The sequence below is a fragment of the Rhinolophus sinicus genome, chromosome 17, assembly GCF_057876585.1.
Source record: "Rhinolophus sinicus isolate RSI-liver-muscle chromosome 17, RSI-T2T, whole genome shotgun sequence".
NCBI classification, from domain to species: domain Eukaryota; kingdom Metazoa; phylum Chordata; class Mammalia; order Chiroptera; family Rhinolophidae; genus Rhinolophus; species Rhinolophus sinicus.
Window position 1 is genome coordinate 173204151 of NC_142517.1, and position 13567 is coordinate 173217717.

At 35.3% G+C, this 13567-nt stretch overlaps 1 pseudogene; it reads left to right on the top strand.

Annotated features, from left to right (window-relative positions):
- Positions 1–1318: 1318 nt before the first annotated feature.
- LOC109452039 (Golgi-pH regulating cation channel-like) lies at positions 1319–2924 on the top strand (annotated as a pseudogene).
- The last annotated feature ends 10643 nt before the right edge of the window (positions 2925–13567 follow it).

The window sequence follows — 13567 nt, forward strand, 5'->3', positions numbered from 1 at the left end:
GTGAAAATTTATAACACAATAATGGTCAATAGAACTGCAGAAGAGATGGCTCTTTAAATATGTGAATTATTTTTAAATAATATAAAAAAATTTTCATGTAAATATATAAATCATGTAAAGAACAGTTACAATTGCATATGCACAAAGGCATAAAAAACAATTTAATTTTAGAGCAGTGATTTTGGAATAATAAGTTATTCATATCAATGAGATATAGATTCTGTGTCATTTTTTCTAGTAATGATGAAAAGTTTGGTTAATATCTCCTTATGCGATTAAAGTCAATATGTTAGGCAACAGCTGTGACTGGAAGGTCAGCCCATAACAGCAAAGTAGACTGAACTACATAGATGTGGAACTGGTCATCTTGCTTCCTGCATCAGTGTCCAGGCCCATTGAACTCAACTGTCATATATACAGGCAGTGTTATGCTGTTGAATGCTTAACAATTAGCCTCCTGAGTGCAGATCTAACATGAATGTTGGTTGCTATTTTTATTTATATTAACAAGGAGGGTATAAGGGAAAGGAAAAAGATGTATACCAGAACTTCAGTTGTTTGTCAATGATGTGCATGACAACTATATTGAATTAAGTAGTAGTTTTTGAATACTGGAAGACTATTTCCTCTAGTTTTTAAAAATATGTTCATAATGAAAAATCTCCAAAACCCCCATCCTTTTAAGGTGAGACTTCATCATTAACATGTTAACCCATGGCATATAGTTTATTCAAATTTATAAATTCATCACTATATTGCTAGTAGATGTATATATCTTCTTTATACATGTTACAATGATGATTCCATTTTTACCTCATCTTTCACCAATAAAGAAGATAAATAGGTATTTATCTTCTTTACAGAGATGGTGGTGTTTTATACATTTGTATGCAAATACAGATATTTTTAAAATAAATAAAATAAATTTTAACAAAGTGTCATGTCACCACTATTAAGTAGTAAGAACCCAATATAAAATACATCACCAAAGTGTGATTCTGGATCTCTTTCTTGTCACAGTCTCTTTGAGAACCCAGTGAACATACAAATATGCATTCAATGTTTTAAGTCAAATATCTGAGGCTTCATAACCCTAGGATTAAAAAATGCATACACTCAATTTCCATCTGATGCAACCATGCATTTATGTTGCTGAAAAGCAGATACATGCTAAGTTCCTTTTTCATAGCCCAACTAGATCCAAATTTCAAATGAAGGAAAAGCACAATGTAAATAACTAATACAATTTAGAACTTCCTAAGAGGGCAGGATGAACCAGAGGTGAAATGCTTTCGGTAGGCACTCCAAAGCTGTGAAGATGGCAGCGGCAGTGTGGCTTCAAGTACTGCCTGTCATTCTTCTGCTTCTGAGGGCTCAGCAATCTCCATTGTCACCTTTTGGTGTAGGACCAGCACCTGTCACTGCTGCTGACCAATCCAAGTGGCGCATGCCAATACCGTCGTTGATGAAGAACCTTGTGATGTACTTTTGAATATAACCTGGTATCTGAAAAGTGCTGATGGTTACAATGAAATCTACAAAGTCAAGGCAGAAGTGGAGACATATGTATTTAGAAAAACCTTAAAGAAAAAAAAGTCTTGTCTGGGAAATGTTAAATGTCAACAAAATTGCTCTAGAACTGCAGTGAACTCTTTAAGACACACCTCTTCTGGGGATTTTGTGCACTGATGGCCTCTTTTAGGAGAAAAGTAGGAGGCTAAGGAGAATGAAACAAATCTTACCTTTACTGGGGAAACAAATGCAATGCATGATCCATTGAAAACTTGGCAAGATGCACCATACGTTCTTATTGTACATATTGGCATTTCATCCTCAAAGGAATCATCAAAAGAAAATTGACTAAGTAATCTTTTTACTATGACTGTTGAAGAAGGGTCTTTATGAATACCTCACACTTGAAGAATATCCATTGATGATTTTTTTCATTGTGATATGTATTGTATATGTCCTGTTTGGTGTTCTGTGGCTGGCATGGTCTGCCTGCTACTAGAGATCTCCTGAGAATTCCCTTTTGGATTGGTGCCATCATCTTCCTGGGAGTACTTGAGAAAGCTGTCTTCTATGCAGAATTTCAGAACATCTGATACAAAGGAGACTCTGTCCAAGGTGTCTTGTTCCTGTAGAGCTGCTTTTAGCAGTTAAATGCTCACTGGCTCAAACCCTGGTCATCATAGTCAGTCTGGGATATGGCATAGTCATGCCCCACCTTGGAGTCACTCTTCACGAGGTTGTGGTAGCAGAAGCCCTTTATCTTTTGTTCTCTGGCATGGAAGGAGTCCTCTGGATTACTGGGGTCCAGTCTTATCTTGGCCTTTCTCCCCTTGGCTTTCCTAAACACTGTCCTGCACTGGTGGATATTTATTAGCCTGACTCAAATAAAGAAGTTATTGAAACTTCAGAGAAACATTGTAAAACTCTCTTTGTACCAACATTTCACCAACACGCTTATCTTGGCAGTGGCAGCATCAATTGTGTTTACCACCTGGACAACCATGAATTTTAGGATAGTGACTTGTCAGTCCAATCAGTGGGAGTAGTGGGTGGATGATGCCATCTGGGGGTTGCTGTTTTCCATGATCCTCTTTGTCATCATGGCTCTCTGGTGACCATTTGCAAACAACCAGAGATTTGCCTTTTCACCATTGTCTGAGGACGAGGAGGAGGAGGATGAACAAAACAAACCTATGCTGAAAGAAAGCTTTGAAGGAATGAAAATGATAAGTACCAAATAAGAGCCGAATGGAAATAGTAAAATAAACACAGCAGCGCAGGAAGATGATTGGAAATAGGTAGAAGATAATGTTTCTTCGCCTGTGACAGATGTAGCAATTCCAGCCCTTCTGGATTCAGATGAGGAACGAATGATCACACACTTCAAAAGGTACAAAATGGAGAAGAGCTGAGAAGATGTGCAGTTGAAGATGGCTAGTATCTGGGAAGAGAGCAACTTCTGTTTCAGTCTTCTACCTTACTCCATAGTTTAGATGAAAGGAGGCAATGACTTCCTGATCTGTTCCTTGATCTTCATGCTGGCGAGAGATGTCAGAATAAGGAAGGGAGAACATTTTACTGAAAACAAGTTCATAGGATGAGAAAAATCTACAAGTTTCTTATTTGCAACATTGATGCCCCTTTCCGTCTCATACCCTGACATGAATGTTTATGCAACTTCTGTGTGTTGTTCCTGAACCTTTTATAATATTTAAATTGTTTAATCTGTCAAATAAAGAGTTTAACATCTTCTGAAGCACTATGACATCAACACCATAATATGTAATCTCCATGAGCTAGTGCCTGTAATTTTTTTATTTGTTTAGGTGGTTACATAGGTGATGGAGGAAATTGTTAATGATCTTACTGTTTCCTGGGAAGTCAAAGTTACATCTTGCAAAGGGAGTTTTGAGAAAAAAATAGAGTCCTGATTTCAGGAGCTATAGTTCTATCAAAGCTTAAAAGAAAGGGGAGAGAGAGAGAGAGAGAGAGAGAGAGAGAAACTTACTGTGTAATTCAGATCATTTACAAAAGCAAAATTAAGTGGGATTCTGTTTACAAATGGTGTATACTAAAGATTTCTCAATTTCAGATGTACTTTAGAGAGAAATATTCACTTAACTGTTTGACATCTGCTATTGGGACAGATCCCATGGCTGGCAATGTGGTGCACTCTCCAGAACTTTTAACCACTGATTCGCGAGCCTCCAAGGCAGCATCGAGGAGTCCTAGGCAGTGCTTTGTTTCCCATCATGCCATTCACTGGGTGTTGCACTAGATGCAGAGAGGCACTCCATCTGAGTGCTTGTGAGTGAGCGCCCTGCTAGACTGTAATTCTTCAGAAGCAGGAGCTAATACAAAGGAAACAGGTCCTTTTGGCTAAATTTACACAGTGTTTCCTGCATGAAGTAGTGTGGAGGCCATGGACTGCTGCTCATTCTTTAGGGTTGACTGTTCTTATATCTGGTATTAGTTTAGAGACTGTTTATGAGTGACATCACAAGGTGATGGGATTCACATTTCTGTTTTAATGGTTTTGTCCACTTTTGCTTTCTCAAGAGTGTTCATGCCATTTTTTAATATAAACAAAATTTTAGCAAAAAAATCTAAAACTTTCTATCTTGTTCCAGAAAATTAAACCAAAGTATTTAATTAGTCCAATATATTTAAGTAGAGTAAACGTAATCCAATTGTGTGGTTTAAAGTGTGGCTTGGTGCAGGATGTGACTCATTAAAAGTTGTGATATACCTGCCAATAAACTCTAGCAGATTACACATTCAAATTAGGTACTTAAGTTAATATACAAGACACATAAACTCACAAGTTGCATTTTAAGCTTTTAATCAATCATACACCAAAGTACAACCAATATTTGAAGCCAAATGATATTTTCAGCATATGCACATTCTATTACCAAAAAAAAGCAAAATTATTTTATTATTTTAGCACATGTAATGCTATTAAATGCTAAAGCACAGAGAAAAGTTTTCTCTTACCTTGTATAAGAAGGCATTCATACTGAAACAAGAATCACATTAATAGCATTGTCGAAAATCATAAAATCATGCTAAAACTCAGGATATAAGAATAATAGCATATAAGAATAGCATATAAGAATAAGCAAATATGTTTGTTATTTCCTATGCTACAATCTAAAATAGTGACAAAAAGGTAGAAAGCTACTGTTATGTATATGTGTCTAGATTTTTAACCATTAATATTTGAACATTCTTCCAGTTTGATAGAATCCTCCATCATTTGAATGTTCACAGGAGGCCATATTCTGAATTCCAGAACAGAAGCTGAGGAGTCAGATAGTGCCTTTCCTTATCACATGCAATTGAAGTTAGACTGAATTATACATAATGTATGCGCATATAATTGGCGCTCTTAATAGGAGTCTTGGTGGTGATGTGAAGATTTGGGCAGAGTTTAGAAGCCACTTAGAGTGGAGTCAGGGAGAATCCAGTTGCTGGATTCTCCTGCGGTCATGCAAGTATCTTAACCAAACTTTTATTGGTTCTTGAATGTATCTGTGGCTTCTGCCCTCCTACCTCTATTGGCATCTGCCTATATCCCAAGCCTGATTTTTATTATTGGTTCTAGGAGTTACTCCATATCCATCAAAAATTTCATTTTGGATTTAATTTAGAAGTGTTTTCAGATGCTTAAAACCAAACACTGCTACTGATACACATATATCGGAAGAAGAGAGTGAAACTATGTGGCCATCATATGAATGATAATGATAAAATACACTGTATCAAAATACAGTGTGACACATATCAAGAATAGAAGATAAGTATAAATAAGGGAAAAAAGGTGGGAGAAGTAGCCTTACAAAATATCCTAGCACATAATAAACTAAGCAAGATTATTAACTCCTTATGATCAATCCAGAAAAATTTCTGAAGTAAGTGAAATATTGTTAGACACTATTGAAGGAGAGAGCAAGAGATGAGAGAGAGAGAGAGAGAGAGAGAAAGAGAGAGAGAGAGGGAGATTTTGGTAGTTGTTAAAGGAAAATAATTTCAGACATAAAACTTGAAGATGGAAGTAAAGTAAAACTGACATTAGGCTTCTTGGGAATAACTTCAGAAAACTGTTTTGATTTAAACAGAGAGAGGAGATGGAGTGCATATCACTTAATAGGAGGGTTTGAATATATAAAATGTATTCTTGATCTATACTGGACTTGATCTATACTGGAATGGGAACACACAGATAAACTTCCGGGGCCTAGGAGTAGGTGTGATATCTTCAAAACAACCTGCACTTGAATAACTTTGACAGAAGAAATGAGGATACATTGCCGAGGCAGATGCTCGGTGGATGAGAAGAGTAATGAAAGAACATCTTATAAAGTGACAGTTCCAGAAATAGTTGTAGAAGAAATGACATCTAGGACAGTACTAAAAGTGACACACGAAGGGTGCCTGGGGGGAACTATATGAACAAGCAGCAGGGTATTGCCAAATGTATATGACAATCAAAAGAGAGATGGACTGAAAATCACTTCATGTCCTTTCTTGAGCTGTCAGAAAAATGACACCTTTTTTATCCGGTTAGTCAGATGTTATACAAGTAGGAAAAAGTAAGGAAAAAATATGAGGGCATGAGGGCAATCTATTTTCATCATATATAACTGAATTCGACAACAGATAGATCACCCAATCAAATTTGAAGTACAAACAGATGCTGTGGAAAACTGGACACGAAACATGAGTGTGAGGTGGAGGGAGTGGCTTCAAGATATACCCCATCCTCTAGCTGCCGCACTGGACATAGTCTTCTTTTCACATAGAAGTAAGGGAGAAAACAACAATCTCAAAGTTGAAATCAGAAGAATAACACTTATTATGATGGACATTGGAAGAATAAAGATGGTATTATTATTACTAAACCCTGTTAGTTCAATCTGAAAGCTGAAAAAAAGCAATTATTTCCTTCTATTTTCAATGATATAACTGTCAACTCCCAATATTTTGTTTTTAAGCATAATCAATATTTAAATCCCTGACAAAAGTTCACTGTGTCTTCTGATTAAATATCTCGTCTTGTATTTTGTACACAAAGGCACCCTTGGCTAATACCTTCAGAAGCAACCACTGTTCTTAGTGACCAAAATTTTAACCACATTTTAACAAAATAGGAAAAGAATTTCATTCATTAATACTAAGAAGCCCTCACTCTTAGTTAAATAGATAAACAGATAATAAGGTGAGAACACTATCTTCAACATTTAAGATGAATCTTTGAAAGAAAATGTGCAGCTTTTCAGTTGTTCTTTTGTGTGTAACTGAATAGGAAAATCAACATTTAGGAGTGTATAGAAGACAATATGTCGAAAAATGTCAGGTAGTAGGAAAGGATCTAAAAGAGAGATTTTATATTGATGTGTCAGAAAAATTCTGTTCCAAAATACTGTGATAAGCTGTGACCTAAAGAATGATTAGGATCTGGCCAAGTAAACAGTGTCCAAAACAGAACAGTCAAGATAAAACTATATGTGTAAAAGCTCCAAAGAAAAAATAACTGCAGACCAACTGAAAATTTAGAGAGGACGAGAGTGTAGTGAGTAAAGAGGGAAAAGTGGCTAGCGGTGAGGAGTAGGGATAAGGCCTTCTAGGCCAGGTTGAGGATTTGAATTATATGCTACCTATAATAAGAAGTCATTGATAAGTCTAAAGTAGAGGTGTTGTATGAAAATTGATGAGAAGCATAAAAATGGAAACAAGGAAATCAGACAACACATAACTACGGTCCAAGAGAGAAAATCGCAGCTTGGATTGGGTAACAGAAGTGAAGTAAGAGAAATAGATGGATTAAGGGAAAAGGATTTACTGGGCAATTTCAAGTCAAAGTTCAGGAGGACAAATAATGGAGGATAATACCAAGATTTCTAGCCTGAACAGCTAAGTAGGGGACAGGTGGCAGTAGTAAATGGATATTGAATATGAAAATATTGAATATGAAATATTTTAAATGTTTGTAACTCATGAGTGACAATGTAAATAAACAGCTGAATATAAAGGACTTAAACGTGTGTGTGTGCGTGCGTGTGTGTGTGTGTGTGTGTGTGTGTGTGTGCCTGTGCTACAGAAATACATGTGGTAGCCGGCATATGAAAGGCTTTGGAAGATCTCAGATGTAAAAGGCAAAGATAAGGATGTCTAGGCTTGAGTCCCAGCATCACTGGGGAATGATTAAGAAAGGTCAGACCGGCAAGAGGAAAACCTGGAGAATGTGCTATCAAACCTCTTTTCATAAACAAATAGAGTGTTTCTGGAATAGAATGCTAAGCTACAAGGGAAATCTTAAGTAATACAATTTAGAACATGTTTTAGTAAATTGATATAAACATATAAATATCAAATCCTCAAAAACATGATCCACATAATAAAAAATTGATAGGTTGGGCTTTCATTCAAATAAAAATATTCTGTGAAAGACCTTGTTAAAAGAAGGGAAAAAACACAGATTGGGGGGTAGGAATTTGCAAAACACATGTACATGTGTTAGGATGCAAAGCAATGGAGACTCACTCATTGCTGGTGAGAATGCAAAATGACACAGCCACTTTCGGAGACAATTTGGCAGTTTCTTAAAAAACTAGACATAATCTTATCATAGTACGCAGTAATTGTGGCCCCAGTTATTTACCAAACTGATGTGAAAATTTATGTCCACACAGGGATCGCCACGTAAATGTTTATAGCAGCTTTATTCATAACTGCTCAAAACAGGAAACACCCGAGATGCCCTTCAATAGGTGAGTGGATAAATTGTACTACATCTATACAATGAAATGTTATGTCGCGATAAAAATAATGAACTATCAAGTCACAGATATATGATGAATCTTAAGTAAAAACTACTAAGTAAAAAAAGCCAGCCTAGAATATGTTATTTTTCAAAACAATATGCTTGTTGATTATAGTTTCTAAATAATTAATCAGAAGATACTCTCATTTCACAAAGAAAATGCCACCACAGAATGAATTCACTTTAATTACTTTCACAAAGTGTTTTTTTTTTCTGAAACCAAAATAATTTATTGCTTGCTTTAAAAAAATAATAATGCACAGATCTCACCTACTAGTACATTGTCTTAACAAATATACACGAATAATAGATTCTCTTATTCAAGAAAACATAAGAAAAGGCTTTTGTTCTGAGCCCTTAGGTTTAAAATGACGCCAGTCATGAAGGCCAAAAGGTGGGGCAAAAAAAGAAAACGCTGTCTTCATCAAATATTACTATTCCTTTGGATATACAGACTTAAAATCAAATATAACTTTCACAAATGAATACATGGGTAAGGGTAAGAATGTCTGACTAGTTGCTGATTATTTGAATTATTTGAATTGCATGGGTCATATTCTTTCTCCTGTTCACCCTGTGAAGTTCTTTACTGAAGAAAATAGCATGGTGATTAAGTGAATCTTGGTTTGTTCAGATAATGCAGGTTAAAGCATTTGGTAAACTGTGTAAAACATAATGTTTAATTATATTTTCACCCCTCTGAGAATGAGTTAGGGAGGTTTGAAACCCCCAGTTTGTTGAAACTGCTAAGGATATTTTAGGTCAATTTTCACAAGACCAGAATTGAAAGAAAATTAAAGTCCTCCCCAAAAGAAGGATCTTGTAGCTTCCACTTGTAGACTTTAAGGGAAAGTCTAACTCTTTCTTTCACGGTGACCTAGAAAGGATCAACAGAGCCTTTGTAAATAAAGTCTGCCTTAAACTTTTCATTCTAGTACCTGAATGCTGGAGCATGCGCCTCTATTTTTAAAACCTTTTTCCTCTCCCTCAATAAGGTATAATCAAATTAGATTAGATTGTCATATCTTCCATTTTCCCACTGTGAATGCTTTCATAGAGGTTGTGATTGCAGAAAAGTTTCACAGTGAAGCACTGTTTGCCCAATAAAGCACAAAGAAGCAGCTCCAATTATTTTTAAAAACAGACATAAAAAAATTACATAAAATGCAGAAGTAGGACAGAAAAGGGGCTAGAGTAAAATGACTCTTAGCATTTGAACTTTTTGTTTTTGAATAAATCTTATTGAGGATTTTTATTTTATTTTCAATTTTCTTCTCACTTGAACTTTTTCGAAGGAATAGTAATGACATTTATAGTAATAAGAAAGATGACAGTAATACTTTACATTTATGTTATTTTATAACTCTGCTTAAAGTCCTCTAATGAATGAAGTTAAAATTTCTTAATGCAACTCATGTTTAATATTCTAGATTCATCACTTTCTAGGACTTTTTTGTACTTTGTACTTGAGCTATTCCGAATTGCTAATAATTCTGAGAATGTGAAATGTTATCCTTAGCCTTCAGCCCTTTTTGTGTGTTCTTTCTCTACCTACCATTCCTGTTAATTCTTATTCACCTGCAAATCTTGGCTTAGAAAACTCAGTCTTTCTTGGGCTGCAGTAGCGGCAGCTTCATGTAGCATATGGGACTTGAGAGAGGTTTTAGGGGAAAAAAGGGCAAATGGGAATGATAGGCCTGTCCAGGCAACAGGGAGATGGAAGCACAACAGAAAATCCTCCATGATGAGAATGATCAGTGTGGCTGGAGCTGAGAATGTTATGTTTGGGCAATAACGGATGTGTCAAATATGTAAGGCCAGGTGTTGAAAGCAGGGAAGCTGTTGCACTAAACAGATTAGAACAAATGCTAGTTCTTGATCAGTACAGTGGCAGAATTAAAGGTGTGCTTGAATATACTTGAATATTTAATATTGATTAATGACAAAAATAAGGAGACCAGAAAATAGTTTCAGTAATCCAGGGTGAGGTGGCTAAGACCTGGGCAAGGCTAGTAACAGCAAGTCTGAGGAAGTGAGGGTGAAATCAAGAATGGTAAACAGTAGAACTCAGTTACCTGTGAATTGTTCTTTCTTCTTTGTTTTCTTATCCAAAAATCTGTACAGCTTGGCTTTGAACAAAATAATATGACTACAGGAAATAAAACAATTGGAAAAAAGAGGTGATGAAAATAAAGAAAAAATGAACTAAAATAGAGGATCCATTCTGTGGACCAGTCATTCTCAAATCTGACCTCATTTTTGAAACCTGGGGAGATTTTAAAAGATACTGATGATAAAAACCAAACCCACCAAAAAAACTGATTTATTGGCCAACAAGAAGCCCTCTCTTAATATGTATTAAAATTCCCCGGGTGATTCTAATGTGCTCCCGGGGCTGAGAACTACTGGTTTGGACTTACCTGTGACTGTCTTCACCTAGAAACCATTGACACTCAGGCTTCGGTTAGGTACACAGTTTGTAGGTACTCACAAACAGTGAGGACTGGTCCTACAATCTTTCCTCTTATGAATTACACACTAATCAATATTTTCTTTAAACCTTCTTTTTCTTTAGAAAGTTAATGTATTCTTTAAACCTCATAATGAAGTAATTCATTAGATGGACAATATCCCACTAATAAGCATTCCTTGATAGTTTTCACAAATTTAGCCTACATAAAATGTTTCAGAATAAGATTTGTGTGTTTTTCTGTGGAACTATGTTTTCCCTTTTCTTTCTGAATACAGAGGAAGAGAAGTGTGAAAAGAAAGAAAAAGAGCCTTTTTTTTTAAATCTCACTCCATTGATACATTTTCAATATTAAACAAGGACTTCTTTAAAGAAGAAAAAGTTAATGATTGTGTCATGATGTGTTCATGCCTGCCCTTGCCCCTCTGCCCCTTCAAACAGTACAACATTTTTTCCTGATGAGTTAAAACTTTCAGTGGTGGCACCACATGACTGGAAAACAATATGAGAACAAGATCCCAGCCAAGGCTCTGAAATTCATTATGGGAAATGTGCAAAAGCATCCTACTCAGAAATACAGTCCATAGGTTGTATTATACTTAAATTAGAAATTCTCTCATGATACTTGAAATGTACTTGTAATTCTAAAAATTTACAGGGGCACATTTATGTATATTTTTCTGGGAGGTTAAAAATTAAGATTCCGTTTGAACCCAGCAATGACAGGAATAATCTATATTAACCAGTGCTCTCATTTGCTTTAATGTGACTGGGTTGCTTGAATCAAATCTTTTTGGTCAAATTCTCTTTTTATCTACTTGGTGGAATAACACATTTTCAAAGATAAAAAATTATGGTTTTACAAAAATGCAAATATGATCAAATTGTTCCCCTACTTTAAATCATTCTGTGTGTTTGCATTACTTTTGGCCTAAATTCCAATAATCTTAAACTAGCCTATAAGTCTTCCTACTTCTCTCATTTCATTGTATGCCACTTTTCCCTTTGTTTTCTAGATTTAAACCATGCTGCTCTTCTTTCACTTTCTCAGATGTCAATGTCTCTTCCAGCTTCAGAACTTGAACCTGCCAGTCCCTCCCCTGGATTACCCCACACCCTCAGTTAAATTATCCTAAATACATCCCTTGTTTAGAGAAGTGTTCATGTCCTGACAGAATAGGACAGGTACCCCTATTGTCTATCATCTAAGAACTTTCCTTCATAGTACGTGACAGTATGTACAATAGTCCCCCCTTTATTCACAGTTTTGCTTTCTGAGGTTTCAGTTGCCTATGGTCAACCACTGTCTGAAAATATTAAATGGCAAATTCCAGAAATAAACAATTCATAAGTTTTAAATTTCACGCTGTTCTGAGTAACATGATGAAATCTCAGCCATCCCCCTCCATCCTGCCTGGGACATGAATTACTCTTTTGTCCAGCGTATCCACTCTGTATACACTACCCGCCTGTTAGTCACTTAGTAACCATATGATCAGAAGGTCAGTAGCAGCTTAACACATCACAATGCCTACTCTTTCGCCTTATTTCATCTCACCACATAGGCATTTTCATCTCACATCATCACAAAAAGAAGAGTGAGTAAAGTATAAGATATTTTGAGAGAGAGAGAAAAGACCACATTCACATTTGTATTATAGTATATTGTTATAATTGTTCTATTTTTATTGTTGTTAGTCTTTTATGATGCTTAATTTGTAAACTATATCATAGGTATGTATGTACAGGAAAAAACATAGTATATGTTGGGTTTGGTATTATCCGTGGTTTCAGGTATCCACTGGGCGTCTTGGAACATATTCCCTGCAGATAATAGGGGGCTACCGTAATTTTATATTTTCTGTCATGTATTATGTAACAATGGGGATATGTTCAGATAAATGCATCATTAGGTGATTTCGTTGTGTGAACATTATAGATTGTACTTACACAAACCTCAATGTATAGCTTATTGCTCCTAGGCTACAAACCTGTGTAGCATGTTATTGTATTGAATATTGTAGGCAATTCGAATGTAATGATAAGTATATGTGTATCTAAATGTATCTCCACATAAAAAAGGTACAGTAAAAATATCGTATAAAAGATAAAAAATGTTCCACGTGTATAGAGCACTTACCATGAATGGAGCTTACAGGACTAGAAGTTGCCCTGGGTGAGTGAGTGAGTGGTGAATGAATGTGAAGGCCTAGGACATTATACTACTGTAGATTTTATAATATTGTATACTTAGGCTGCACTAAATTTATTTTTTAAATATGTTTTATTTAATAATAAATCAACCTTAGCTTACTATAACTTTGTAGCTAAATAAACTTTACTTTTTAACTTCTGGACTCTTGTAATAACATTTAGTTTAAAAAACAAACACATTGTATAATTGTACAAAAATATTTTCTTCCTTCAGATCCTTACTTTATAAGCCTTTTTCTATTTAATTTTTTTTTTTTTTTTTTTACTTTTAAAATTTTTCATTAAAACTAAGGCACAATCCCACAAGTAGCCTAGACCTACACGGGGTCAGGATCTCCAATATCACTGTCTTAAGATATCTCAAATGGGATCTGGAAATGGTATTTTTACATATGCATTAACATCTCTTTTCGTAAGTTCAAACTAAGCAGTTAGCAAATATGGTTCAGTGGAGAAATTTTAGTTATCTTAATTGACTGAATTCCATGTTTTCAGTGAAAATTATATGAAACTATGTAAAATCTAATTTTTACCATTTTTAGATT